This window comes from Choloepus didactylus, chromosome 12 (assembly GCF_015220235.1).
Source record: "Choloepus didactylus isolate mChoDid1 chromosome 12, mChoDid1.pri, whole genome shotgun sequence".
NCBI classification, from domain to species: Eukaryota; Metazoa; Chordata; class Mammalia; order Pilosa; family Megalonychidae; genus Choloepus; species Choloepus didactylus.
This window is the reverse complement of record NC_051318.1, coordinates 74,321,247-74,348,476: the sequence shown is the minus strand read 5'-3', so window position 1 is coordinate 74,348,476 and position 27,230 is coordinate 74,321,247.

Below are 27,230 nucleotides of genomic sequence, written 5' to 3'. Positions count from 1 at the left end.
ACTAAGAATAAAGAAAGGTTTATAAAAGCTTCCAGAGAAAAGTCAAAAAAGAAAAAAAAAATTATTCTGTAGAGTGGAACAAGGCTCATAATGGTATCAGACTGCTCAAGAACAATGTCACTTTCTAGAACAAGGAATTAGACATTAAAGCTCTGAATAAAATTTATTTTTACTCTAGAATTCTAAAGGCCACCAAACTTTCATTCTGCAAAGATTCAGAAAGACCTACTTTCCCTGCAGTCTTTCTGAGGAAGAAATATATTCCAGAAAGATGAGGATGAAATCTAGAGGAAGACTTGAGATGTATTAAATGGTACAATAAGCCATGAGTAGAAAGAAAAGCTGCAGGATAATCTATGTACAACAGTCCAAGCAAACAACTAGTCTATGGCTGCATGAAGCCAGTGGGCTCAAGGAAGAATGCCTTAAACCAGTGCTTCTCAGTATTTAATGTGAAAAAGAATAATAACTAGGGCGTCTTTAACTGTAGATTTTTTTTTATTTTTTTTATTGAGATTGCTCAGATACCATACAACTATCCAAAGATCCAAAGTGTACAATCAATTGCCCACAGCACCACCATACAGCTATGTATCCATCAACACAATTATTTTTTTTCAATTTTTAGAATATTTTCACTACTCCAGAAAAGAAACAAAGACAAAAAAAAGGAAACTCACATCCTCCCATACCCCTAACCACGCCCCCCCCTCCATTATTGATTCATAGTTTTAGTATAGTACATTTGTTACTGTTGATGAAAGAATGTTAAAATACTATTAACTGTAGTATATATTTTGCAATAGGTATATATTTTCTCCCTATATGCCTCTCTATTAACCTCTAGTTATAGTGACATACATTTGTTCTAGTTTGTGAGAGAGATTTCTAATATTTGTATGGTTAATCACAGACATTGTCCACCACAGGATTCACTGTTTTATACATTTCCATCTTTTAACCTCCAACTTTCCTTCTGGTGACATGTGTGACTCTGAGCTTACCCTTTCCACCACCTTCACACAACCATTCAGCACTGTTAGTTATTCTCACAATGTACTACTGTCATCTCTGTCCATTTCCAAACGTTTAAGTTCATCCTAGTTGAACATTCTGCTCATAATAAGCAACCGCTCCCCATTCTTTAGCCACATTCTATATCCTGGTAACTTATATTTCATGTCTATGAGTTTACATATTATAATTAGTTCATATCAGGGAGACCCTGCAATATTTGCCTTTATATGTCTGTCTTATTTCACTCAATATAGTGCCCTCAAGGTTTCTTCATCAACCCATTTCTTTTAAGATGGTTTTGTTCAAACACTATACATTCCGTCCTAAGTAAACAATTGTTGATTCCCTGTATAGTCACGTATTTATGTATTGAGCACCATCGCCACTCTCTATATAAGGACATCTCCATTTCTTCCACAAAGACAGAGAAAGAGTCAAAGAAGGCAGAGAGGCAAAAGAAAAAGGCAAGAGAAAGAGAGAAAAACAAACAAACAAAAAAACTTGATAGCTAGAAGGTGACAAAAGGAAAGCTAGCATTAACCTAAAGTAGAATAGAGTCAGACAACATCATCAATGCCAGGAGTCCCATACCCTTCCCCTATACCCCACCCCCCCATATGCATTTAGCTTTGGTATATCGCTTTTGTTACAATAAAGGAAGCATAATACAATGTTTCTGTTAATTCTAGCCTCTAGTTTGCATTGATTGTATTTCCCCCCCAATCCTACCCTATTTTTAACAGCTTGCAATGTTGACATTCATTTGTTCTACCTCATGTAAAAACATATTTGTACCTTTTATTACAATCATTGAGCATCCTAGGTTTCCCTGAGTTACACAGTCCCAGTCTTTATCATTTGTTTTTTGTTCTGGTGTCCCACATGATCCCAGCCTTCCTCTTTCAACCATATTAACAGTCATCTTTCTTCAGTGTACTTACATTGCTGTGCTACTCTCTCCCAAAATTGTTTTCCAAACCTCTCACTCCTGCCCTTTCCTTTCTGTCTGTAGTGCTTCCTTTAGTGTTTCCTGTAGAACAGGTTTCTTGTTCACAAACTTGGTCGTTGTCTGTTTGTCAGAGAATATTTTAAGCTTTCCCTCCTATCTGAAGGATAGTTTTGCTGGATATAGGATTCTTGGTTGGTGGTTTTTCTCTTTCAGTATCTTAAATATATCACCCCACTTCCTTCTTGCCTCCATGGTTTCTATTGAGAAATCCACACATAGTCTTATCAAGCTTCCTTTGCATATGATAGATCGTTTCTCTCGCTGCTTTCAGGATTCTCTCTTTATCTTTGATGTTTGATAATCTGATTGTTAAGTGTCTTGGTGTAGGCCTATTCAGATCTATTCTATTTGGGGTACGCTGAGCTTCTTGGATCCGTAATTTTATGTCTTTCATAAGAGATGGGAAATTTTCATTGATTATTTCCTCTATTATTGCTTCTGCCCCTTTTCCCTTCTCTTCTCCTTCTGGGACACCAATGACACATAAATTCTTGCTTTTTGTTTTGTCTTTAAGTTCCCGGAGATGATGTTTGTATTTTTCCATTCTTTTCTCTATCTGTTCTTTTGTGTGTAGGCTTTCAGGTGCCTTGTTCTCCAGTTCCTGAGTGTTTTCTTTTGCCTCTTGAGCTCTGCTGTTGTATGCTTCCAGTGTGTCTTTCATCTCTTGTGTTGTGTCTTTCATTTCCATAGATTCTGCCAGTTGGTTTTTTGAACTTTCAATTTCTACCTTATGTACATCCTGTGTTTTCATTATACGGTTCATCTCTTTTGCCATATCTTCCCTAAACTTTTTGAGTTCAGTTATGATTAGTTGTTTCAATTCCTGCATCACAGTTGAAGTACAAGATTGTTCTCCTGACCAGGCCATAACCTCATTTTTCTTGTTGTTGGTTGTAGTTTTCTGTTGCCTAGGCATGGTTTCTTTGGTTACCCCAATCAGGCCTCCCCAGACCAGAATGGGCTAAGGTCCCAGAAGGAAGAAATATGCAGTATCCGGTTTCCCTGAGGGTGTGTCTTAGAAAATTGGTACACCCTCTAATGCCTCAGGTCACTGTGCTTTTCTGCCCAGCAGGTGACGCCTGTTAGCCTACAATTCTTGACTGGTGTAAGTTCTGAATGAAAGGCAGGTAGTAGAGCTGGTCCCCACCCCTTTCCTCTTAGAGAAGATAGACACCCTAGGGGGAGGTCATTAGCATTTCAGTGGTCTCTCTCTGCCTGTGCTATACCCTTGTCTGGGTCACAGAACTGGGAACTGAAAATGGCTGAGGCTTTCTCCACTGAATTGAAAAAGGAACAGAGCTAGTCCAAGGCTACCCTCTGGCTCTCCAAGGTCAGTAGTCACCCAAAGCCTCTGTCTGCTTGTTGGGGATTCGTACCTTGTAGTGAGCAGTTCACACTTGCTAATTAAAACCCAGTTGCAATTCAGCTGAGCTATATTCACTTGCTGGGAGAGAGCTTCTCTCTGGCACCACGAGGTTTATAGCTCAGGCTGTTGCGGAGGGGTCTCTTGATTTGGATCCACAGTTTTTACTTACAGATTTTATGCTGTGATCTCGGGCATTCCTCCCAATTCAGGTTGGTGTATGATGAGTGGATGGTCACATTTGTCCCCCTGCAGTTATTCCAGATTACTTACTGGTTATTTCTGTTTTTTTTTTTAGTTGTTGCTGGGGACTACCTAGCTTCCACTCCTCTCTATGCCACCATCTTAGATCCTCCTTTAACTGTAGATTTTGATCCAGTGGGTCAATGGTGGAGTCAAAGATTCTGCATACCTAACAAGTTCCCAGTTGATGTAGATGGACTGCCTTTTGAGCAGCGAGGTTTGCCAGTTAGCAGCAATTCAGTCCCTTGTGATGTAAATTGGTTTATGTGACTTATTTTATTAGAATCAGTCACAGTGCTTTTAGAATTAAATGTGCCTCCTTCCATGGCTCTCAATGATCTTCATTGTAATGATTCTACATACTATGTATTCATTCAGTTCTCACTGGCAGGCTTTCAAGAATGCTTTAACCTCAGGGCATTTGCAGTCGCTATTGCCACCACCTAGAAGTTCTTTTCCTATCTTGTAATGCTTCAGAAAAACATTAAATATCACTTTTTCTTAAAACATTTTAATTGCAAAGCTATTACTTTTTTCTTTATAGCACTTTGTTTCCATTGCAGTGCTTAATAGGAAGTCATTTTAAAGCATTTTTTACCTACTTTCTTTTCCAGATGTAAACATGATGAGTACATAGCTACATTATTCACAGTTATTATCTGCAGTTCCTCCCCAAACACTTGGCACTTATTAGGCATTAAATTAATACTTAATGAAGAAATATATAGCAAGCCTCAAGGCAGGGAATGATATTGGGATTAGCAGAATAATGAGAGACTGAACAGGGAATGAACAAGGTATGGTATGTACAGAGGAAAAGGAACATCCTTAGTAAATCATCATAAAAGTTTACTTTTCATCCACCTTCAGACATTGCATTACTTACTTCCATCTTTTGGGACAGTAATGTTTAGGGTTCTGTATCCCCAACTTCTTTCTTTTGTTTTTCCTCTGTTATCTGGTACATGTTAGATGTTAAAGCAATAGTGGCCATCATTCAATTCCCAAAACAAATCTTTACAATGTAAGAGAATCCCCATTAGTTAGAAAGATCAGCCCATCTTTTTTCCCATCCAAGGATGGAGCAAGGCAAGAATTTGTGGAAAATATAACTGGTTTCATTGTACTGCTATGGAGTATGAGCCTAAACTGCAAGTTAAAGTTATCAAGGAGCTATAAAATATAAATAATAGTACAAGGCATGATGGTTTACTTGTTCACAGCATCCATAATATAAAATGCCATTAAATATAAAATTTATCTTTTTAATTGCAGACACCAGTCATTTTCAATGATAATAACATATTAGGGAAACTTCTAAAAATTCTACCATTTCATGCATACTAAATGGATATAAACATGGCTGTACTTACTACAACTAGAAATTAAAATTATACAGAAGAACTGAAGTATTTGTATACTTTATGAATTAAACTAATTTTTCATTTGTGGTCCAGTAATTTCTTTCCAATATTGTTTTTCCGTATATTTGCTCAGTAAGCTGAAAATTTCCTTAACTGTCCTAGAGGTTCTTACCTCAGTCTTGGCATCGTTGACTTTCTAAAACTATTGGTGTGGGTATTCAAAGAAATTGACTGTGCATTAAGTTTAAATTAGCTGTCATTATTATTCACAAAATAATGAGACTGAGAGCAAATCATGCCATTAGGAAGAGCTTTTACATCAGTATCATATTTTCTCCCCTGTTTACTGCTAAATGTGCAATTTACCTAAAGATGGAGTGCAAGGGAACAATGAGACAAGAACTGAGTGAACATTTATGATGGCTGTTCTCTATTCCAGGAAAGGTAAAATGAGAAATAAAAACACCCATTAAGAGAGTGCTGTCTATAAAAAAAAAAAAAATACATGTACACAAAATGCCAAATATGCAGACATTTGCCCAGAGAAAGAGATGAACAGCAAGTATCATTAATAATTTCTAGTGATGTGTCTTAATATTGAATCTCAATCTAAATATTTTTGAGGAGTAACAATTAAGTTACTGAGTATAAAACTTAAGAAAATTTTAGGAGAAACTTAAGAAATTTGTAGGGGAAATCAGTGGATGTCCCCTGAAATAGTTTCTGTACTTAATTAGCCATTCTCTCCTTCTCTGATGAATGTTTTCCAGCATCCTGAGTTTTTATTTGTTGCTATCCATGTTTTTCAACCTCAAATATGGGCCTCTTTAACTTGCTATATTTTATTATGTTCTTACATCTAATGGCTCTGCTATGAAGCATTGAAAAGGGTATACATTTTGAAATTAGTGACATTTGAATCATAGCTCTAAAAGCTCTATGCACTTAGACAAGTTTATCAATCAGTCTTTAATTCAGAATTCTTTATTTAAAGTGAGATAATTCTTCACAGCCTAGTTAGAATCACCAAATGAGACGGGATAAGTATGTTAATGTACTTCAATTTTACCTGACATAAACTAGGTGCTAATTAGAAATTATTTTACTTTCCTTCTATCTTTGCTTGGACATCAGACAACACTGTGGCACTCATTGTTTTAACACACATGTTCACACATTCCAAACCAACTTGATTCCTTGACATGTTTAGAACATTTTTTTAACCCTTTTCACCCACTGACAGTGTTTCCATTTCCCTCATATCTATTTCAGTTTCCATGCCTCTGATCTTTCTCCTTTCCATAATTTTATACTGGAAGAGTAGTTGACTTGTTGGAGAGGAATACTTTAGGTAAATATTTTAGGGAAGTTAAATTAGGAACTACTGAGACGCTGTTGAGTTTGAAAATGATAAATCAGTATGGGAGCAATAACATGAGGCTACCTTGAATTATACAGGTATTTGATTAAACCAAAGAGGTTTCCTACATACAATTTTACTGGTCCTTAGCAATAGCTCCTTGGACTATTGAAAGCTCTTAATCCACAATATCACAACCCATTTAGTCACAGACATTAACTTGACAACTTGAGTCTTGAGACAGAGATTCTAATTTGTTTTGATATAAAAATATTAGAAAGAACTATTTTGAATATCTGTAAGGGTATCCCTGGTTCCTACACTTCCTGAGAACTGCTGGCCTGATTTTACTTCTTTGTAGTCCATAAAATTGAATGAGATCCATTTTTATTGTGTTAAATTACTCTTGTTTCTGTTGCTTACAATAAAACTTTATCTAAGACAAACTTAGACTTGTGCTAGTATAAAAAATTGATTCAAAATTCTATGTAGTGGAATTTATAATTTATATTTTACTGCATGTTTATATGTTCTTCATATTTCTCTCATCCAGCTGTGTCCCACCCAGCAGGATGAAACAGAGCTCCAGTCAAAACAGAATGTATTGAACCCAGTGGGTGCTTGAATATGGGAATTTCTGATTACTTACTTGCTTTTGCTATACTGTATTAGATTGCTTATAATAAATATCCAATATGATAGAAATCTATACATTGCATGTTTTCTAGAGGTAAGTTGAGAACATGAGTAATTCATAAAATTATACTGATGAAGCCTTCAGTCTGTTCAATGTTTCCTTCATTGATTTTTCCTCTTACATGACAATATGATGGGAGTAATTAACTATACTGTGTCTACTTTCAGCACTTCACAAATTAGAATTATGTTGACAAAGTGGATCAACATAAGGACATTACATAACTACTGATATTTTGAACAAAAAAAACCTAATTAATATCTTGAATTTGTACATATATATAAATGCAATTTTACTTAATTTGCTTCACAAAAAAAACCCAAGACATTCATATATATTATAGATGTTATTAACTAAAATACTAAAACATTAAAACATATCTTATAAAATATGAGAATTATTTATCACAAACACATGGAATACATTAATAAACTTTCATTTTATGTATCATACATATAACATATATTTGGTTAAATCATGAACATTTTAAAATATTAAAATTCATTGGTTTATTTTAATCTTATAATTTTAATAAATAAAGCAAAGATTTTTTATTGCTTTGAAGGAAATAAATGATAATGAAAACCCACTATTAATTAAAGTGGAATAGAAACTTTATTATGTCTCCAAGGTGACTGTGATTCTAAATTCAATTTTTTAGCTCATCTTAGAAAAGAAGAATGAAGATAAATTTTGTCAATTAAGATGTAATGAAGTCCTTGAAAGAATTTTTAAAAGGAAGTGAATTTAAACATTCTATCTACATGTTAATAGATCCAGATGTCAAGGAAATCAGCTTTTAAAATAATTCTTAGAAATTGAATCCTGAATACCATCATTAAAGATTAGTTAGATCCTTGCCCCTTGTTTGGGGGGAGGAGGTAACCCAGTTTATTTCTCTTAAGTGGATGGGACTCCTGATTGCTCTGTTGTTTTAACAAGACTTAAACACATCGTGAGATTATCCCCAGGACTTTGCTGAACATCTTATACCTTTTTACCTTAAACTAGGAGAGGGAAGTGTACCGGTAACAGAGTAACCGAACCCTGGGAGAATGAGCATCAGTAATCAGAACATGTTTATATCTCTGAAACTAATCTTTTCATAGGCATTGTTTCTGGATTGTTGGGTCTCAGGTATTTGAAAAGGATCTAAGCTATTACCTTTAATCATGTGGCTGTTCAATTTATTAAAGCATGCATGGAATTGTCATATTTATATTTCTAGTGTCTACATACAAATTTAATTGTACACATTTCCAAATACTATGTTTAGGGATTAAGAAAGCAAATGAAGAGGGTCTTTGGTTTCAAGGACATTATAGGCCACTTTGATAAGACATTCTTCCAGGGAAAATCTACGTAAAAATCCTGGTCCATCTTCCAACCAGTGTGGAAACACAATTCAGTGAATTCATTAGCACTGAGGAAGTTTAAGATGAAAATCTTTGTTTTATGTATTTACTACTTATAGAAAAAAGTAAATGTTGACTTAGAACATAAATAAAGAATATATATCAATACCTGAGACTCTTCACGCATTCACAGTTGTCCTTTATGTGCACCCACACATACACACGCCTTGTCAAGCAGGTGTCTATGAGACAGGCAGAAGATGGATTAGTGCTTTAGACAGTTGTAAAAGATAACATGTGCTGCCAATTTTTCCTTCTGAATGAAGGAATTATTCCCCCAACTTGCTTGTAGAGCCGCAGGCAGGTAGCTGCCAGCTATCAATTTTTATATCAAATTGCCTGAGATTAGTTCTGTTCCCAGAGTAGCATACATGCAGGGTATGAAGGTCTGGATGTCTTGTCCCAAATTGGGACAGCTCCAAAGAGCCATTGTCAGTTTCAGAACTCCTCAATGGGGTGACTCTGGTTTCACTGAGACTGTACATTTAGAGGCTTTTTTCTCTGCCTCATCCTGATTTTTCCTTTTTATTGTTTTCCCATTTCCATTACACAGGTTAATCTCATCCCTAATAAACTTCCCACACTCTCATCTAACCCAGAGTCTCCTTCCTGGTAAACTTAACCTGAAGCAATGGTTGATTTCCTGGTTGAAGTATTTGGATATGATTTAAAAGGAAATTGGGGATTATATATGAATTACATAGATAACATTTTATGTTATAAAGAAAGTAACATTTTATGAAGTCTGTCTTATCAATGTGAATTTAACTCTAATTATGGAAGAACCCAGAATTTACTTTTTAAATTTGAAGTTATAAAAATAATCCAAGTAACTTAATTTGGGAAGATAACCAAGAGTTCCGTTCATGTGGTCTAGGTGTGTAAGAGTGGGAAACTTCAGTATTATTGAAGTTCTGGTTAAGATACCTACTGTTGTGCACATATACCCAGGTGCACATGCACTGTGCCACACATGCTGATTTTGACATGTATGGAAACATATGGTCTCGATTGTTGTTGGTGATCCATTGGAGGAAAATGACAGCTATCATTTGATGAGCATACGGGAATGATGGAAAGAACATGAGTCCTAAGTGATGATTATGATTACTGAATCATTATATAGATGTTCCTTTTTACTTTCTGTTATATTAGAATAGACAGGGAAATATCTGAAATCTTTGAACTGTAATCCAACTGCCTTGATCTCTGATAATGACTGGATAGCCTTTATCTTGTGCCCCTGTGATTGTAAAAACCTTCTGACTGACTTTACTTGTACCCATTTTATCTGATTTCTTGACTTCAGAGTCTTATGATCATTAAAGACAACCGCTAATATTTCTTAATAAATAAAGGGCTTTGGGTCAGCCCAGAACTAACCCATCCCAATTCCAAAGTTATCTTGACAACCAAAACTAGATCTAACCAAAAAGGGCCCACCTGACATGCAGAGTAGCTTAGACTTTAACAAATAAGTTGACCAATAGTGACTTATACCTCATCATAATACTATAAATCCTGCTCATCATCCTATTAAGGCCGCCATTTTCTTACATACATTCTGTAACAGTATATAATCAATCTGCGCATGCTCAATAATTAGGTCATCTCTAATTACATCATTTGGAGCTATTGTGCTCATTATCCTAAAACCTGCTCATCTTTTGATACTATAAAACTGTTAGAATTACTGCAGTTTGGGGAGACAAATTTTTTGGCCAATGGGCCATCTGGTCTCCTGCTTTACACCTATCAATAAAACTCTTTCTCGCTTCAAAACACCAGTGTCTCAGGGATTGGTCATTTGAGCACACTGGGCAGAGAATCTACCACCTTTGTCCAGTATCACTATCAATGTGTGAATGAACTCTTATTAACCCAAAATCTCAGGCAATCATATAAAATAGTGTAATGCATGCCAATATATTTTCACATTGTTTAAACTTCTTTGAGTTCAGTCACTACAGAAAAGAGAAAGAGTGTGCAGGACTTGAGAGATGAGGGAGGTGACATTGTAAATAGCATCTGGGAGGAATTTTAAGTACAATTGACAGAATTATTTTTGCACACAATGGAATTAAATGTGTCTTTATTATAAATTGGGAACTTGTGCCAGTTTGGATGTATTATGTCCCCCAAAATACCATGTTCTTTAACAAAATCTTGTGGGGGCAGTCATTTTAGTGTTGATCAGGTTGGAATTTTTGAATTAGGTTGTTTCCATGGATATGTGACCCACCCAACCATGGGTAATACCTTTGATTAGATTATTTCCCTGGAAGTGTGGCCCCACCCATTCAATGTGGGTCTTGATTCAATCATTGGAGTCCTATATAAGGGCTCATACAGAAGAACCTCAGTGCTGCTGCAGCTTAGAGAGACATTTTGAAGATGGCCATTGGAAGCTGATACTGACATTTTGGAGAACACCATTTTTAAATACAACCTGGGAGCAAGCAGATGCCAGCCATGCTAGCTAACAGGTTTTCCAGATGACAATGACCTTTCTCCAGTGAAGGTATCCTATTGTTGATGCCTTACCTTGTTCACTTTATGGCCTTAAGACTGTAACTTTGTAACCAAATAAATGCCCTTTTTAAAAGCCAATCCATTTCTGGTGTTTTGCAAAATGGCAGCATTGACAAACTGGAACAGAACTCAAAAGGCTCACCAGTTTGGAGGGGCAATAATGAGTTTTGTTCCCTTTTTCCCTTTTTTTTTTAAATTTGAGGTTAGAGCCAGAATCCAAGTTATATAATTTTGGATGATGATATCACTGATCTTTATTGGAAGGAAATATGTGGGAGGCAGAAATGGAGATAGGGCAAGAAAGAGAGAAAATTAAACAGGCATTTTGTAAAAGAAAAAAGTTAAAGCTTTTAAGGAATGTGATGTTTAAGAAAATATAATTTGAGAAAAGAACATTTAAAACAGAACAGGCCAATGGTCATGAAGTGGATGAACATCAGTGAAATAATTTAAATCAAGTTACAGACAGTTGCTGAGTTACAAAATAAATGATTGGCAGAAAAATGCAAGCATAAGTTACAGGCCACTTGATTAAAGAGTTTGCTTATGGAAGAATATAAATGTGATTTATATTATGTAATTTTTAATCAGCTATATTTCCTGTCACCAAAGAGTAACAGAATACAAAATGAAAATTCCTGAGTTTAATTAGTTGAGCAGAATGATACAGGAAAATTAAGTCCTAAAGAGTTAGTTCTTGCTGAAAAATTTTTATTTTGAAATATTTTAGATGAAGAAAATATTTTTTTAATTTAGATAAACATATTTATACCCATTAGTCAGTTTTAGAAATAATTAATTGCATGCACATATTAACAAGTATTAAAACTTTGTCTGATATGATGTTTACCTCTTACATTGAATTTTAATATTAATAATTATAAATTTTGTAACAAGGAATGCAGCAAATTTTTCTTAAATCCTTCTCATCATTTTTGATAATCTTATCCTGTCTCATTTTTAAAATCCCTGCTGTATTAATGAGTTGTACTATATTATCTAACAGCCTTTTCCAAATAATGTTTTATAGGAAATTCTTTATTGACTAATTGTGCTATTTTTTAATTTCTTATTCACATTTAATTACAGTGTACACAATTTTATTTTAGTAACATTAGCTAGTGAGCTCATTGTCTGTCATTTGAAGTCCTTTATATCCTGGATTGTTCTTTTCAGTAGTTTTACATTTGCTTCGTCAATGACCTTAGGAGCATTTGCAGCCTTCACTCAAGTTTTATATAAATTTTTTAATTAGCAACTTCTCAGATCATTTTGACCTTTAAATTGTGAATTGAAACCTACATGAGGGTGAATCCCTGAGAAGACTTACATTTTGATTTGTGTTTAAAAAAAACTCTGGGGAAGAATAATTAGCTGACTTTTAATTTTATTGTTCTGATACACATTATTATTTTCTCATCATCCCTCTTGTCAAGTGTGTAGCCTTTGGGTACAATCACTTTATGTGCAAGTTCCATCTCTCTGATTTATGAGGGAGTGAGGGTTGTCTCCTCTCCTCTTCGAGCTTGTTTGCCTAATTCCTTCTGTTGCCTCTTTTTTTTCCCCATCATTATTAATATTTCTTAATTAATGGCCATCTCAGTTATCCCTTTATTTGTTCCTTGGTTATATTTGATCCATTATTTCTAGGCATTTGCTGGCATATTGCCAGAAATAGATGTCCATCACTGGAAATTTCCAATACTGATTGCAAGACAGGGAAGATTTCTAGGGCTGGGATGGAATGTATCCACTGATCTTTCAGTGTGGTCTTCTTGAACATTACAGAAAGGTGTTTACTTTCTAAGTCCTGTCATTGTTCAAAATCAATAAAAATTTTTTTCTTTTTTAAGCCAGTAACCAATTCCTTTGGAGTCATTCTTATAAAGGATATATTTACTACATTCATCTAATTGATTGATTCTTACCCTCCCTATCTCATGCTTAATAAATTTGTACTCTCATAAATTTATTCTTTTTTGCTTGCAGCTACTCATTTTCACAGCAATTTTATTTGTAGAATTATTTCAGGTCGTGCATGCACATGGGTTCTTTCAGAGTTAGTTGTCATTTGCTTCCTCAAGGCACTTTGCAGTGCTATGAGTCCAAGATGTCTCTAAATTATATTCTAATCTTAAGATTCAAAGGCCATTCAGGTACTACAAATCAACACTATTATCCCCCAAATGGTCTTAAATGAGGTCCTAAATTCCTAGCAATGATTCTCTTTCACTCCTAGATTATTCACCAATGCAATATTGAATTTTCCTGGCAGTTCTATGTGGGTTAGGAGGTTAGTTCTTGTTTACCCTCACAATTGTTCTCAATCCTCAATTTTGTAAAAAAAGATTGTTAAAGTGTTTTATTCAGATTTTTTTTTTATTGTTTACCTCAGAGGCATCTGTCCCACTGTCTTAGTTTGCTAATGCTGCAGAATGCAAAACACCAGAGATGGATAGGCTTTTATAAAACAGGGGTTTATTTCACTACACAGTTACAGTCTTAAGGCCACAAAACGTCCAAGGTAACACATCAGCAATCGGGTACCTTTACCGGAGGATGGCCAATGGCGTCCGGAAAACCTCTGTTAGCTGGGAAGGCATGTGGCTGGCGTCTGCTCCAAAGTTCTGGTTTCAAAATGGCTTTCTCCCAGGACGTTCCTCTCTAGCAAGCTTGCTCTTCTTCAAAACGTCACTCACAGCTGCACTCTATCCGGTCTCTTTGAGTCAGCATGTTTTATATGGCTCAGCTGATCAAGGCCCACCCTGAATGGGTGGGGTCACACCTCCATAGGAGTATCCCACCAAAGTCACCACCCGCAGCTGGGTGGGGCACATTCCAAGCAAATCTAACCAGCACCAAAACGTCTGTCCCACAAGACCACAAAGATAATGGCATTTGGGGGACACAATACATTCAAACCGGCACACCCACCATTATACCAGAAATCTTTTTTCTTTCCTGAACTCAATTGAATCAAGTTTTCATGACCACCAGTCAATGGATTGGCAATGGCTTTCACATGTATAAAACCAAAGGCTAATTCTCAGTTCTCATTTTTTTGGGGGGGCAGGGATCATAAGCTTTTGACAAAATTATTTACTCTCTTCCTTAAAACACTTTCACTACTTGGCTCCCAGCACACTTCACTATTCCTGTTTTCCCACCTGCCTCATTGGCATCTGCTTATCAGTCTGCATTCTTGACTCCTCCTTATCATTACCAAATTCTGTGCTATTATGTCCAGGGTTAGTCCTGGACCTTTTGTGCTCCTGTATGTCTACTTCTTTGTTGACCTCATTAGGTCCAGGGGTTGATGTTTACCTATCCAGCCTAGATCTATCACCCATATCAAAAATGTCTTTCCCATCTCAATAAATGAAAATTACGTTCTTCCAATTGCTCATACTAAAAACTTGACTCTCCTCATTCCACATTCAATTCAACAGTGAATCTCTTAACTTACTTCAATAAATATAACAGTATCTGAGACTTTATCAATGTATCAACGTCTGTCCCTCTAGTCCAGTCCACTGAAGGTGACCCTCAACCACTCTCCTTCCCTCAATCGTGCTGCCCAAAGTCAGTGCAGGAATTCACATTACCCTTTGGAACTGCCCATATTACTCCTCTGCACCAAAGTCCCCAAGCTTTTTATATATTTATAGGATATTTCACCCCTATTTACTCTCTAAAGTCTTCTTCTCTTATGTCTCTCTGGCATAATCCACTCTGACTGCACTGAACTCCAATGTGTTTCTCAATTTAACAAGACATGTTCCCACCTCAGGGACTTAACACTTGCCCTTCTCTCTACATGATATACTCCTTTCATAAGATCCCTTCCTCTCCACAGGTTTTTATAGAAACATTACGTTTTCAGTCTATGATCAATATATATAAAATTGAATACTCCTGCAGAGGCAATATCTAATCATCCTTCATTACTTCAAGATTTTACTATTGAATTCTTCACTCTCTGAATTTTATATGTTTTAATTATTCATGTACTTAACATCTGTCTTTCCCAACATGAGCAAAAGCTTCATGAATGCAGGAACTGTTTTTTTTTTTTTTGCTGTTGTTGTTGTTTTGTTTTTTTGTTTCTGTTTTTTTTTGTTTGTTTAGTTCTTTTCTGTGTTTATGTTTTCTGGAAAAGTGACTAGCATGTAGCAAGTACTCAGTAAATGTTTGTTAGCTAAATTAATTAAGTAATCTTCTCACAAGATTGCTTGATGTCTGAAAACCTATTGACTAGAGAACAAAGAATGGAGATATAGTTTCTAGTAGATAATTGGATAGTTAGAATTTTAATTGATTAAAGGACAAAACAGAAGAATCATCACCAATAGATGGCCAAAGGAAAGTACTGTTATCATTATTTAAAATAAAATATAGGAGGGCATACAGGAAGACCAAAAGGATCATAGAGACCACTGAACAGTTGCTAGTCTTAAACAGCCATCTATACTATATACTAATTGATCATTCTTTGTAATAACAGGTTTGTTGTAGTGAGTAAATGGGAAAACTTTCATTAAAAATTATTGAAAGAGAGGCGGGGCAAGATGGCAGACTGGTGAGCTGTATGTTTTAGTTACTCCTCCAGGAAAGTAGGTAAAAAGCCAGGAACTGCGTGGACTGGACACCACAGAGCAATCTGTCTTTGGGCATACTTCATACAACACTCATGAAAACGTGGAACTGCTGAGATCAGCGAAATCTGTAAGTTTTTGCGGCCAGGGGACCCGCGCCCCTCCCTGCCAGGCTCAGTCCCGGGGGAGGAGGGGCTGTCAGCTCCAGGAAGGAGAAGGGAGAATTGCAGTGGCTGCTCTCATCGGAAACTCATTCTACTGATTCAAACTCCAACCATAGATAGACTGAGGCCAGACACCAGAGACTCTGAGAGCAGCCAGCCCAGCAGAGAGGAGACGGGCATAGAAGGAAAACAACACGAGAAGCTCCAAAGTAAAAGCAGAGGATTTTTGGAGTTCTGGTGAACACAGAAAGGGGAAGGGCGGAGATCAGGCCTTGAGGCGCATATGCAAATCCCGAAGCAAGGCTGATCTCTCTGCCCAGGGCACCTTTCCTTAATGGCCCTGGTTGCTTTGTCTATTAGCATTTCAATAACCCATTAGATCTCTGAGGAGGGCCTTTTTGTTTTTTTTGTTTTTTTTGTTTTTTTTTTGTTTTTTTTTTTTTTAAATCCTTTTTGCTTTTTCTAAAACAATTACTCTAAGAAGCTCAATACAGAAAGCTTCAAAGAATTGAAATTTGGGCACGTCAAGTCAAAAGCAGAAATAAGAGAGCTCTGAGACAAAAGGCAATAATCCAGTGGCTGAGAAAATTCACTAAACAACACAACTTCCCAAGAAAAGGGGGGTGTCCGCTCACAGCCACCATCCTGGTGGACAGGAAACACTCCTGCCCATCGCCAGCCCCATAGCCCAGAGCTGCCCCAGACAACCCAGTGTGACGGAAGTGCTTCAAATAACAGGCACACACCACAAAACAGGGCGTGGACATTAGCCTTCCCTGCAACCTCAGCTGAATGTCCCAGAGCTGGGAAGGGGGAGCAGTGTGAATTAACAGAGCCCCATTCAGCCATCATTTGAGCAGACTGGGAGCCTCCCAACACAGCCCAGCAGCCCAGAACTGCCCTGGGGGGACGGCACTCACCTGTGACATAGCACAGTCATCCCTCAACAGAGGACCCGGGGTGCACAGCCTGGAAGAGGGGCCCACTTGCAAGTCTCAGGAGCCATACGCCAATACCAAAGACTTGTGGGTCAGTGGCAGAGACAAACTGTGGCAGGACTGAACTGAAGGATTAGACTATTGCAGTAGCTTTAAAACTCTAGGATCATCAGGGAGATTTGATTGTTAGGGCCACCCCCCCTCCCCGACTGCCCAGAAACACGCCCCACATACAGGGCAGGCAACACCAACTACACACGCAAGCTTGGGACACCAATTGGGCCCCACAAGACTCACTCCCCCACTCACCAAAAAGGCTAAGCAGGGGAGATCTGGCTTGTGGAGAACAGGTGGCTCGTGGACGCCACCTGCTGGTTAGTTAGAGAAAGTGTACTCCACGAAGCTGTAGATCTGATAAATTAGAGATAAGGACTTCAACTGGTCTACAAACCCTAAAAGAACCCTATCAAGGACAGCAAATGCCACGAGGCCAAAAACAACAGAAAATTATAAAGCATATGAAAAAACCAGACGATATGGATAACCCAAGCCCAAGCACCCAAATCAAAAGACCAGAAGAGACACACCTAGAGCAGCTACTCAAAGAACTAAAGATGAACAATGAGACCCTAGTACGGGATATGAAGGAAATCAAGAAGACCCTAGAAGAGCATAAAGAAGACATTGCAAGACTAAATAAAAAAATGGATGATCTTATGGAAATTAAAGAAACTGTTGACCAAATTAAAAAGATTCTGGACACTCATAGTACAAGACTAGAGGAAGTTGAACAACGAATCAGTGACCTGGAAGATGACAGAATGGAAAATGAAAGCATAAAAGAAAGAATGGGGAAAAAAATTGAAAAAATCGAAATGGACCTCAGGGATATGATAGATAATATGAAGCGTCCGAATATAAGACTCATTGGTGTCCCAGAAGGGGAAGAAAAGGGTAAAGGTCTAGGAAGAGTATTCAAAGAAATTGTTGGGGAAAACTTCCCAAATCTTCTAAACAACATAAATACACAAATCATAAATGCTCAGCGAACTCCAAATAGAATAAATCCAAAAAAACCCACTCCGAGACATATACTGATCACACTGTCAAACATAGAAGAGAAGGAGCAAGTTCTGAAAGCAGCAAGAGAAAAGCAATTCACCACATACAAAGGAAACAGCATAAGACTAAGTAGTGACTACTCAGCAGCCACCATGGAGGCGAGAAGGCAATGGCACGATATATTTAAAATTCTGAGAGAGAGGAATTTCCAGCCAAGAATACTTTATCCAGCAAAGCTCTCCTTCAAATTTGAGGGAGAGCTTAAATTTTTCACAGACAAAGAAATGCTGAGAGAATTTGCTAACAAGAGACCTGCCCTACTGGAGATACTAAAGGGAGCCCTACAGACAGAGAAACAAAGACAGGACAGAGAGACTTGGAGAAAGGTTCAGTACTAAAGAGATTCGGTATGGGTACAATAAAGGATATTAATAGAGAGAGGGAAAAATATGGCAAACATAACCCAAAGGATAAGATGGCCGATTCAAGAAATGCCTTCACGGTTTTAACGTTGAATGTAAATGGATTAAACTCCCCAATTAAAAGATATAGATTCGCAGAATGGATCAAAAAAAATGAACCATCAATATGTTGCATACAAGAGACTCATCTTAGACACAGGGACACAAAGAAATTGAAAGTGAAAGGATGGAAAAAAATATTTCATGCAAGCTACAGCCAAAAGAAAGCAGGTGTAGCAATATTAATCTCAGATAAAATAGACTTCAAATGCAGGGATGTTTTGAGAGACAAAGAAGGCCACTACATACTAATAAAAGGGGCAATTCAGCAAGAAGAAATAACAATCGTAAATGTCTATGCACCCAATCAAGGTGCCACAAAATACATGAGAGAAACATTGGCAAAACTAAAGGAAGCAATTGATGTTTCCACAATAATTGTGGGAGACTTCAACACATCACTCTCTCCTATAGATAGATCAACCAGACAGAAGACCAATAAGGAAATTGAAAACCTAAACAATCTGATAAATGAATTAGATTTAACAGACATCTACAGGACATTACATCCCAAATCACCAGGATACACATACTTTTCTAGTGCTCACGGAACTTTCTCCAGAATAGATCATATGCTGGGACATAAAACAAGCCTCAATAAATTTAAAAAGATTGAAATTATTCAAAGCACATTCTCTGACCACAATGGAATACAATTAGAAGTCAATAACCATCAGAGACTTAGAAAATTCACAAATACCTGGAGGTTAAACAACACACTCCTAAACAATCAGTGGGTTAAAGAAGAAATAGCAAGAGAAATTGCTAAATATATAGAGACGAATGAAAATGAGAACACAACATACCAAAACCTATGGGATGCAGCAAAAGCAGTGCTAAGGGGGAAATTTATAGCACTAAACGCATATATTAAAAAGGAAGAAAGAGCCAAAATCAAAGAACTAATGGATCAACTGAAGAAGCTAGAAAATGAACAGCAAACCAATCCTAAACCAAGTAGAAGAAAAGAAATAACAAGGATTAAAGCAGAAATAAATGACATAGAGAACAAAAAAACAATAGAAAGGATAAATATCACCAAAAGTTGGTTCTTTGAGAAGATCAACAAGATTGACAAGCCCCTAGCTAGACTGACAAAATCAAAAAGAGAGAAGACCCATATAAACAAAATAATGAATGAAAAAGGTGACATAACTGCAGATCCTGAAGAAATTAAAAAAATTATAAGAGGATATTATGAACAACTGTATGGCAACAAACTGGATAATGTAGAAGAAATGGACAATTTCCTGGAAACATATGAACAACCTAGACTGACCAGAGAAGAAATAGAAGACCTCAACCAACCCATCACAAGCAAAGAGATCCAATCAGTCATCAAAAATCTTCCCACAAATAAATGCCCAGGGCCAGATGGCTTCACAGGGGAATTCTACCAAACTTTCCAGAAAGAACTGACACCAATCTTACTCAAACTCTTTCAAAACATTGAAAAAAATGGAACACTACCTAACTCATTTTATGAAGCTAACATCAATCTAATACCAAAACCAGGCAAAGATGCTACAAAAAAGGAAAACTACCGGCCAATCTCCCTAATGAATATAGATGCAAAAATCCTCAACAAAATACTTGCAAATCGAATCCAAAGACACATTAAAAAAATCATACACCATGACCAAGTGGGGTTCATTCCAGGCATGCAAGGATGGTTCAACATCAGAAAAACAATCAATGTATTACAACACATTAAAAACTCGAAAGGGAAAAATCAATTGATCATCTCAATAGATGCTGAAAAAGCATTTGACAAAATCCAACATCCCTTTTTGATAAAAACACTTCAAAAGGTAGGAATTGAAGGAAACTTCCTCAACATGATAAAGAGCATATACGAAAAACCCACAGCCAGCATAGTACTCAATGGTGAGAGACTGAAAGCCTTCCCTCTAAGATCAGGAACAAGACAAGGATGCCCGCTGTCACCACTGTTATTCAACATTGTGCTGGAAGTGCTAGCCAGGGCAATCCGGCAAGACAAAGAAATAAAAGGCATCCAAATTGGAAAAGAAGAAGTAAAACTGTCATTGTTTGCAGATGATATGATCTTATATCTAGAAAACCCTGAGAAATCAACGATACACCTACTAGAGCTAATAAACAAATTTAGCAAAGTAGCGGGATACAAGATTAATGCACATAAGTCAGTAATGTTTCTATATGCTAGAAATGAACAAACTGAAGAGACACTCAAGAAAAAGATACCATTTTCAATAGCAACTAAAAAAATCAAGTACCTAGGAATCAACTTAACCAAAGATGTAAAAGACCTATACAAAGAAAACTACATAACTCTACTAAAAGAAATAGAAGGGGACCTTAAAAGATGGAAAAATATTCCATGTTCATGGATAGGAAGGCTAAATGTCATTAAGATGTCAATTCTACCCAAACTCATCTACAGATTCAATGCAATCCCAATCAAAATTCCAACAACCTACTTTGCAGACTTGGAAAAGCTAGTTATCAAATTTATTTGGAAAGGGAAGATGCCTCGAATTGCTAAAGACACTCTAAAAAAGAAAAACGAAGTGGGAGGACTTACACTCCCTGACTTTGAAGCTTATTATAAAGCCACAGTTGCCAAGACAGCATGGTACTGGCACAAAGATAGACATATAGATCAATGGAATCGAATTGAGAATTCAGAGATAGACCCTCAGATCTATGGCCGACTGATCTTTGATAAGGCCCCCAAAGTCACCGAACTGAGCCATAATGGTCTTTTCAACAAATGGGGCTGGGAGAGTTGGATATCCATATCCAAAAGAATGAAAGAGGACCCCTACCTCACCCCCTACACAAAAATTAACTCAAAATGGACCAAAGATCTCAATATAAAAGAAAGTACCATAAAACTCCTAGAAGATAATGTAGGAAAACATCTTCAAGACCTTGTATTAGGAGGCCACTTCCTAGACTTTACACCCAAAGCACAAGCAACAAAAGAGAAAATAGATAAATGGGAACTCCTCAAGCTTAGAAGTTTCTGCACCTCAAAGGAATTTCTCAAAAAGGTAAAGAGGCAGCCAACTCAATGGGAAAAAATTTTTGGAAACCATGTATCTGACAAAAGACTGATATCTTGCATATACAAAGAAATCCTACAACTCAATGACAATAGTACAGACAGCCCAATTATAAAATGGGCAAAAGATATGAAAAGACAGTTCTCTGAAGAGGAAATACAAATGACCAAGAAACACATGAAAAAATGTTCAGCTTCACTAGCTATTAGAGAGATGCAAATTAAGACCACAATGAGATACCATCTAACACCGGTTAGAATGGCTGCCATTAAACAAACAGGAAACTACAAATGCTGGAGGGGATGTGGAGAAATTGGAACTCTTATTCATTGTTGGTGGGACTGTATAATGGTTCAGCCACTCTGGAAGTCAGTCTGGCAGTTCCTTAGAAAACTAGATATAGAGCTACCATTCGATCCAGCGATTGCACTCCTCGGTATATACCCGGAAGATCGGAAAGCAGTGACACGAACAGATATCTGCACGCCAATGTTCATAGCAGCATTATTCACAATTGCCAAGAGATGGAAACAACCCAAATGTCCTTCAACAGATGAGTGGATAAATAAAATGTGGTATATACACACGATGGAATACTACGCGGCAGTAAGAAGGAACGATCTGGTGAAACATATGACAACATGGATGAACCTTGAAGACATAATGCTGAGCGAAATAAGCCAGGCACAAAAAGAGAAATATTATATGCTACCACTAATGTGAACTTTGAAAAATGTAAAACAAATGGTTTATAATGTAGAATGTAGGGGAACTAGCAGTAGAGAGCAATTAAGGAAGGGGGAACAATAATCCAGGAAGAACAGATAAGCTATTTAACGTTCTGGGGATGCCCAGAAATGACTATGGTCTGTTAATTTCTGATGGTTGTAGTAGGAACAAGTTCACTGAAATGTTGCTATATTATGTAACTTTCTTGGGGTAAAGTAGGAACATGTTGGAAGTTAAGCAGTTATCTTAGGTTAGTTGTCTTTTTCTTACTCCCTTGCTATGGTCTCTTTGAAATGCTCTTTTATTGTATGTTTGTTTTCTTTTTAACTTTTTTTTTCATACAGGTGATTTGAAAAAAGAAGGGAAAGTTAAAAAAAAAAAAAAAAAAAAAAGAAAAAAGACAAACAAGGGGAAAAAAAAAAAAAAAAAAAAAAGATGTAGTGCCCCCTTGAGGAGCCTGTGGAGAATGCAGGGGTATTCGCCTACCCCACCTCCATGGTTGCTAACATGACCACAGACATAGGGGACTGGTGGTTTGATGGGTTGAGCCCTCTACCATAAGTTTTACCCTTGGGAAGACGGTTGCTGCAAAGGAGAGGCTAGGCCTCCCTGTATTTGTGCCTAAGAGTCTCCTCCTGAATGCCTCTTTGTTGCTCAGATGTGGCCCTCTCTCTCTGGCTAAGCCAACTTGAAAGGTGAAATCACTGCCCTCCCCCCTACGTGGGATCAGACACCCAGGGAAGTGAATCTCCCTGGCAACGTGGAATATGACTCCCAGGGAGGAATGTAGACCTGGCACCGTGGGACGGAGAACATCTTCTTGACCAAAAGGGGGATGTGAAAGGAAATGAAATAAGCTTCAGTGGCAGAGAGATTCCAAAAGGAGCCGAGAGGTCACTCTGGTGGGCACTCTTATGCACACTTTAGACAACCCTTTTTAGGTTCTAAAGAATTGGGGTAGCTGGTGGTGGATACCTGAAACTATCAAACTACAACCCAGAACCCATGAATCTCGAAGACAGTTGTATAAAAATGTAGCTTATGAGGGGTGACAATGGGATTGGGAAAGCCATAAGGACCAAACACCACTTTGTCTAGTTTATGGATGGATGTGTAGAAAAGTAGGGGAAGGAAACAAACAGACAAAGGTACCCAGTGTTCTTTTTTACTTCAATTGCTCTTTTTCACTCTAATTATTATTCTTGTTATTTTTGTGTGTGTGCTAATGAAGGTGTCAGGGATTGATTTAGGTGATGAATGTACAACTATGTAATGGTACTGTAAACAATCGAAAGTACAATTTGTTTTGTATGACTGCGTGGTATGTGAATATATCTCAATAAAATGATGATTTAAAAAAAAAAAAAAAAAAAAAATTATTGAAAGAACTTATAATCCAACTGTCAATCACACTTCATTTCTCAGTGTGAATGAAAAAATTACTCCCATAACATATTACTTGGTTAAAAAAAATTAAGTACCATATACAAACCCTGATTAAGTAGAACAATTTTTATAACATTAAAACTGCAAAATGACCAGTTATTCTTTATTATCAATGCATATCCAAACATTGCCTTCTAAATTAAAAAAAAAAAAGGAAAATAGGCCTTTTATATCTTTGTGCTTTACATTTAAAAACATATAACTTGATAAATGTCCCAGATTCTTGCAATATTTTCATGCTTCCAAATGCTGATAGATCGTAGGCATTCACCCTGTATTAGTTTCCACTTGTAACACTACTCAACATACCACCAATTTCCCACCTTTGTGTTTCTTCCAAATAGCTGTCAAAATATTTGTCCTCTGAGCAAATTTTGGAAGACTTACCAAGGCCATGGGTAATAATATTTGTAACTGGTTACAATTTGGCACATCTCCTCATGTCTTCTCAGATGCCAAGCAAATCATTTTTTATTACATAGGAAAAAAAAAAGAGAGAGAGACAACAAAACATCATTGCCTTCTTACTTTTATCCAAGAAATCAAGAGACAGGGTTGATTTTCTTTGGATATTTGTTTAAACGAAGTGCTCCTATTTTCTTCCATTTCTCTTCTATCCAGCAGTCTCCAACTTGCTGCGATTATTGTTGGTTGTTATTTTTTTGGATGTATTTTGTTTTGCTTATAAATCTTATGCCATTAGATATGTAAATTGAAAAATTTTTGAAATAAAAAATTGACTTTTACAAATATGTTACAGAGAAAATTTCATATTAATATTGCACAAATTTAATGTTGCAAACTAAAGAATCAAGTAGCACTACTTCAATTAAGATAAACCTATCAGAGCCTATCAGAATTAAGCTCATAATTCAAAGCTCAGATAAGAATATGTAAGTTTGTGTTATTTATTATTAACTTGCATTTTGGTTTCTTATTGAAACAATGAGTAATGCCTGGGTACTCCTTAATTTCAACTAATTCTAAAGGCAAAACTGTTACCAGCACCAATAATTAAAAAAAAAAAAAAAAGTCTTGATATCATTCCTGAAAAAGAGACTGGTGAGTCTTCATGATATATTATATTCTTTAGGTTTCCAGGGGCCATATTATTTGTTTAGAAAGCCTCCAAAGAGTGCAGAAGTTTGTAATAAAGATTCTCTTCCTTCTGTACTTAAGAAGCAAGATGTACATGGTTCTGTGGTGTGAAGGAAATATATAAGCAGAGTTTTTCAAATATGTTTTATAAGCTTTGGGGAAATAATGTCCCTTTGGGTTAGAAGAAGGTGTAATTGCCATCACCAGAAACAAAAGTAAAGGCCAATTTCTAATGAAAAATATTTGAGTGTGTTTTCAGTATTTAATTTCTCAGACTGGTGTGTTCAAATATTGGTGATTCATTTGAAAAGGGATAAGGTGAGGTGAGGGTTTAATCTGTTTCCAAAAATACATTTTTATGTTATATTGACTATATTCTTACTGCCTGTTATAAAACAACTATTTAATTATTATCTAGTGAAATATAATTTGCAAAATTCATGGATAGGGTACCAGAGGAACTTGGTATAAGAATAATCAGTAACATAATTCATATAACTATTAATTTTAATTTTTAAATAACCATTTTTAACATGCATATAAATGAAGAGGTAATTCTAAGTGCCTATATAAATATTTACATCTCATAAACTTTATGAAGAGCACAAAAATCTTTTTACTCATGTTTCATTTGAGAAATAATTTTGCTTCTCTCTAGTATGCAGTTTGTTCCAATTGTATATAAACACAATGTAATTATTTTATCATGTATTCCTCTTTTCCTCTGGTCCTTCTATTCTAAGAGAAACTCTATGGTTTCTCATAGTAAGCATTTTCTTATTAACTTTACATCAGGCTTAATATTATCTGTTCATTTCCTCATCTATATTAATTTGTATCCAACTGCATTAGGTGTGAGCAAATGAACTGAAGCCTTTTCCAACACCTCCTCCTCCCCTACATTTCTATCTGGGTGATACTTATCCCAGTGAGGTGCATGTTTTTGTTTTGTTTTTTATGCATTCAGAAAATCATCCGCTTTTCCCTCTGTTGGAAAGACTGAGTGAACTTGGAACACCAAAAGGAAAGCTCTCCAGAATAACAAAGCTGGGCAAAAGGACATTGATGCTTGAGTTTGCAATAAATAGAAGACTATGCCTAGGAAGGAAAAATAGTCCTCTCATGAAGATAGTGCTGTAAACTCTCGGTTTCAGATGAAAGCAGAAGCAAGTGAAAAAGCAGGGCATTGTTCTTCTTGAAGACTAGGGTTTTTAAGGCAATGCCCTGCATAGTAAAAGAGAAACTACTATAAATTAAGATTCATTCTCTGGGAACTCTCTAGTGTCTTCATAAATAAATCTATAGAGTCATTCTGCCCATAGTGAGTGCCATTTCTCCAGATGTCCACATGGCTCACTCTCTCACTTCCTTTATGTCTTTGCCCGGGGGTTACCTCTTAATGAGTCTCCCACTGACTACCTATTAAAATCACAAACCAGTCCATCCCCTCATACCTCTTAATATACTGTATTTCTTTTGAATGTCATTTGAAACCTTTCAAAATGCTCTGAATACTCTTTATTATACTTTTTTATTAGGCTTATTACTTATTGTCTTTCTCGCTCTGCTAAAATGTTAGTTTTTGATATCTGAGGTATAGGCCTGTTTTGTTCATTGATATAGCCCAAATTCCAGTACCTTACAGTAATAGATACTCAGTAAGAATTTGTGTCTAAAAATAAATAAGATTTAAAAAAAAAAAAAAACTATTGATGCAAGATATATTTAAGAGATGGATTGTGATTGTCCCAATCACTGTCTATGTTTGAGGGAATTTGCAAGTAGTCTGGTTGAGGAGTTGAATGTGGGAGAGACAAGCTGAAATTGAGCAACAAACAACATTAGGCAAGAGTGGTGTTTAGTTTCCTGGGCTTCTTAAGCAAATACTATAAAATGGGTAAGGTTAAACAATGGCAATTTATTTGCTCATGGTTTTGAGGCTCAAAGCAGGTTGAAATCAAGGCATCATCAAGGTGTTGCTTTCTTCTGAAAGACTGGAGTTCAGGGGCTGCCTGCCTGTGCTGCTTGGTTCTTTTTCCCATGATCCTCTGTCACATGGCAATATGTATGGTAGCCTCTCTGAGCTCTTCTGGGTGCAACTGAATTTCAGCTTCTGGCAGCTCCCTGTGGCTGGCTGGCTGGCTCTCTCTCTGTCTCTCTCTCTCTGTCTCTCTGTCTCTCTCTCTCTCTCTCTTTTGCATTCTGCTTATAAGAACTCAAGAAATAGGAGTAAGACCCATCCTGATTGACATGTGTCACACTTTAACTGAATTAACCTCATCAAAAGATCCTGCTTTCAATGGGTTCACACTAATAGGAATGGATTTACTTAAAGAACATGTTTTTCTGAGATACATATAGCTTCAAACCACCACAGTTGGTCTCTGGTAAGCAGAAATGGAGGGCCTAACTATTCCTCAGTAAGCAGCTTCTCTCCAGATCCATGACACCGGAGTGCTAAATACCCTGAATATCGGTGCATGAGCATGGATCATCCCTTTACAGGGAAAAATGTGGGTCCCTGCCAAAGCCAAGTAGGGTGTATATTACTGTCTCCATAATATTGAAGTGGATGGTTTAGAAATGTAATTGAATCACCATTAAGATATAAAATTTATATACATGTC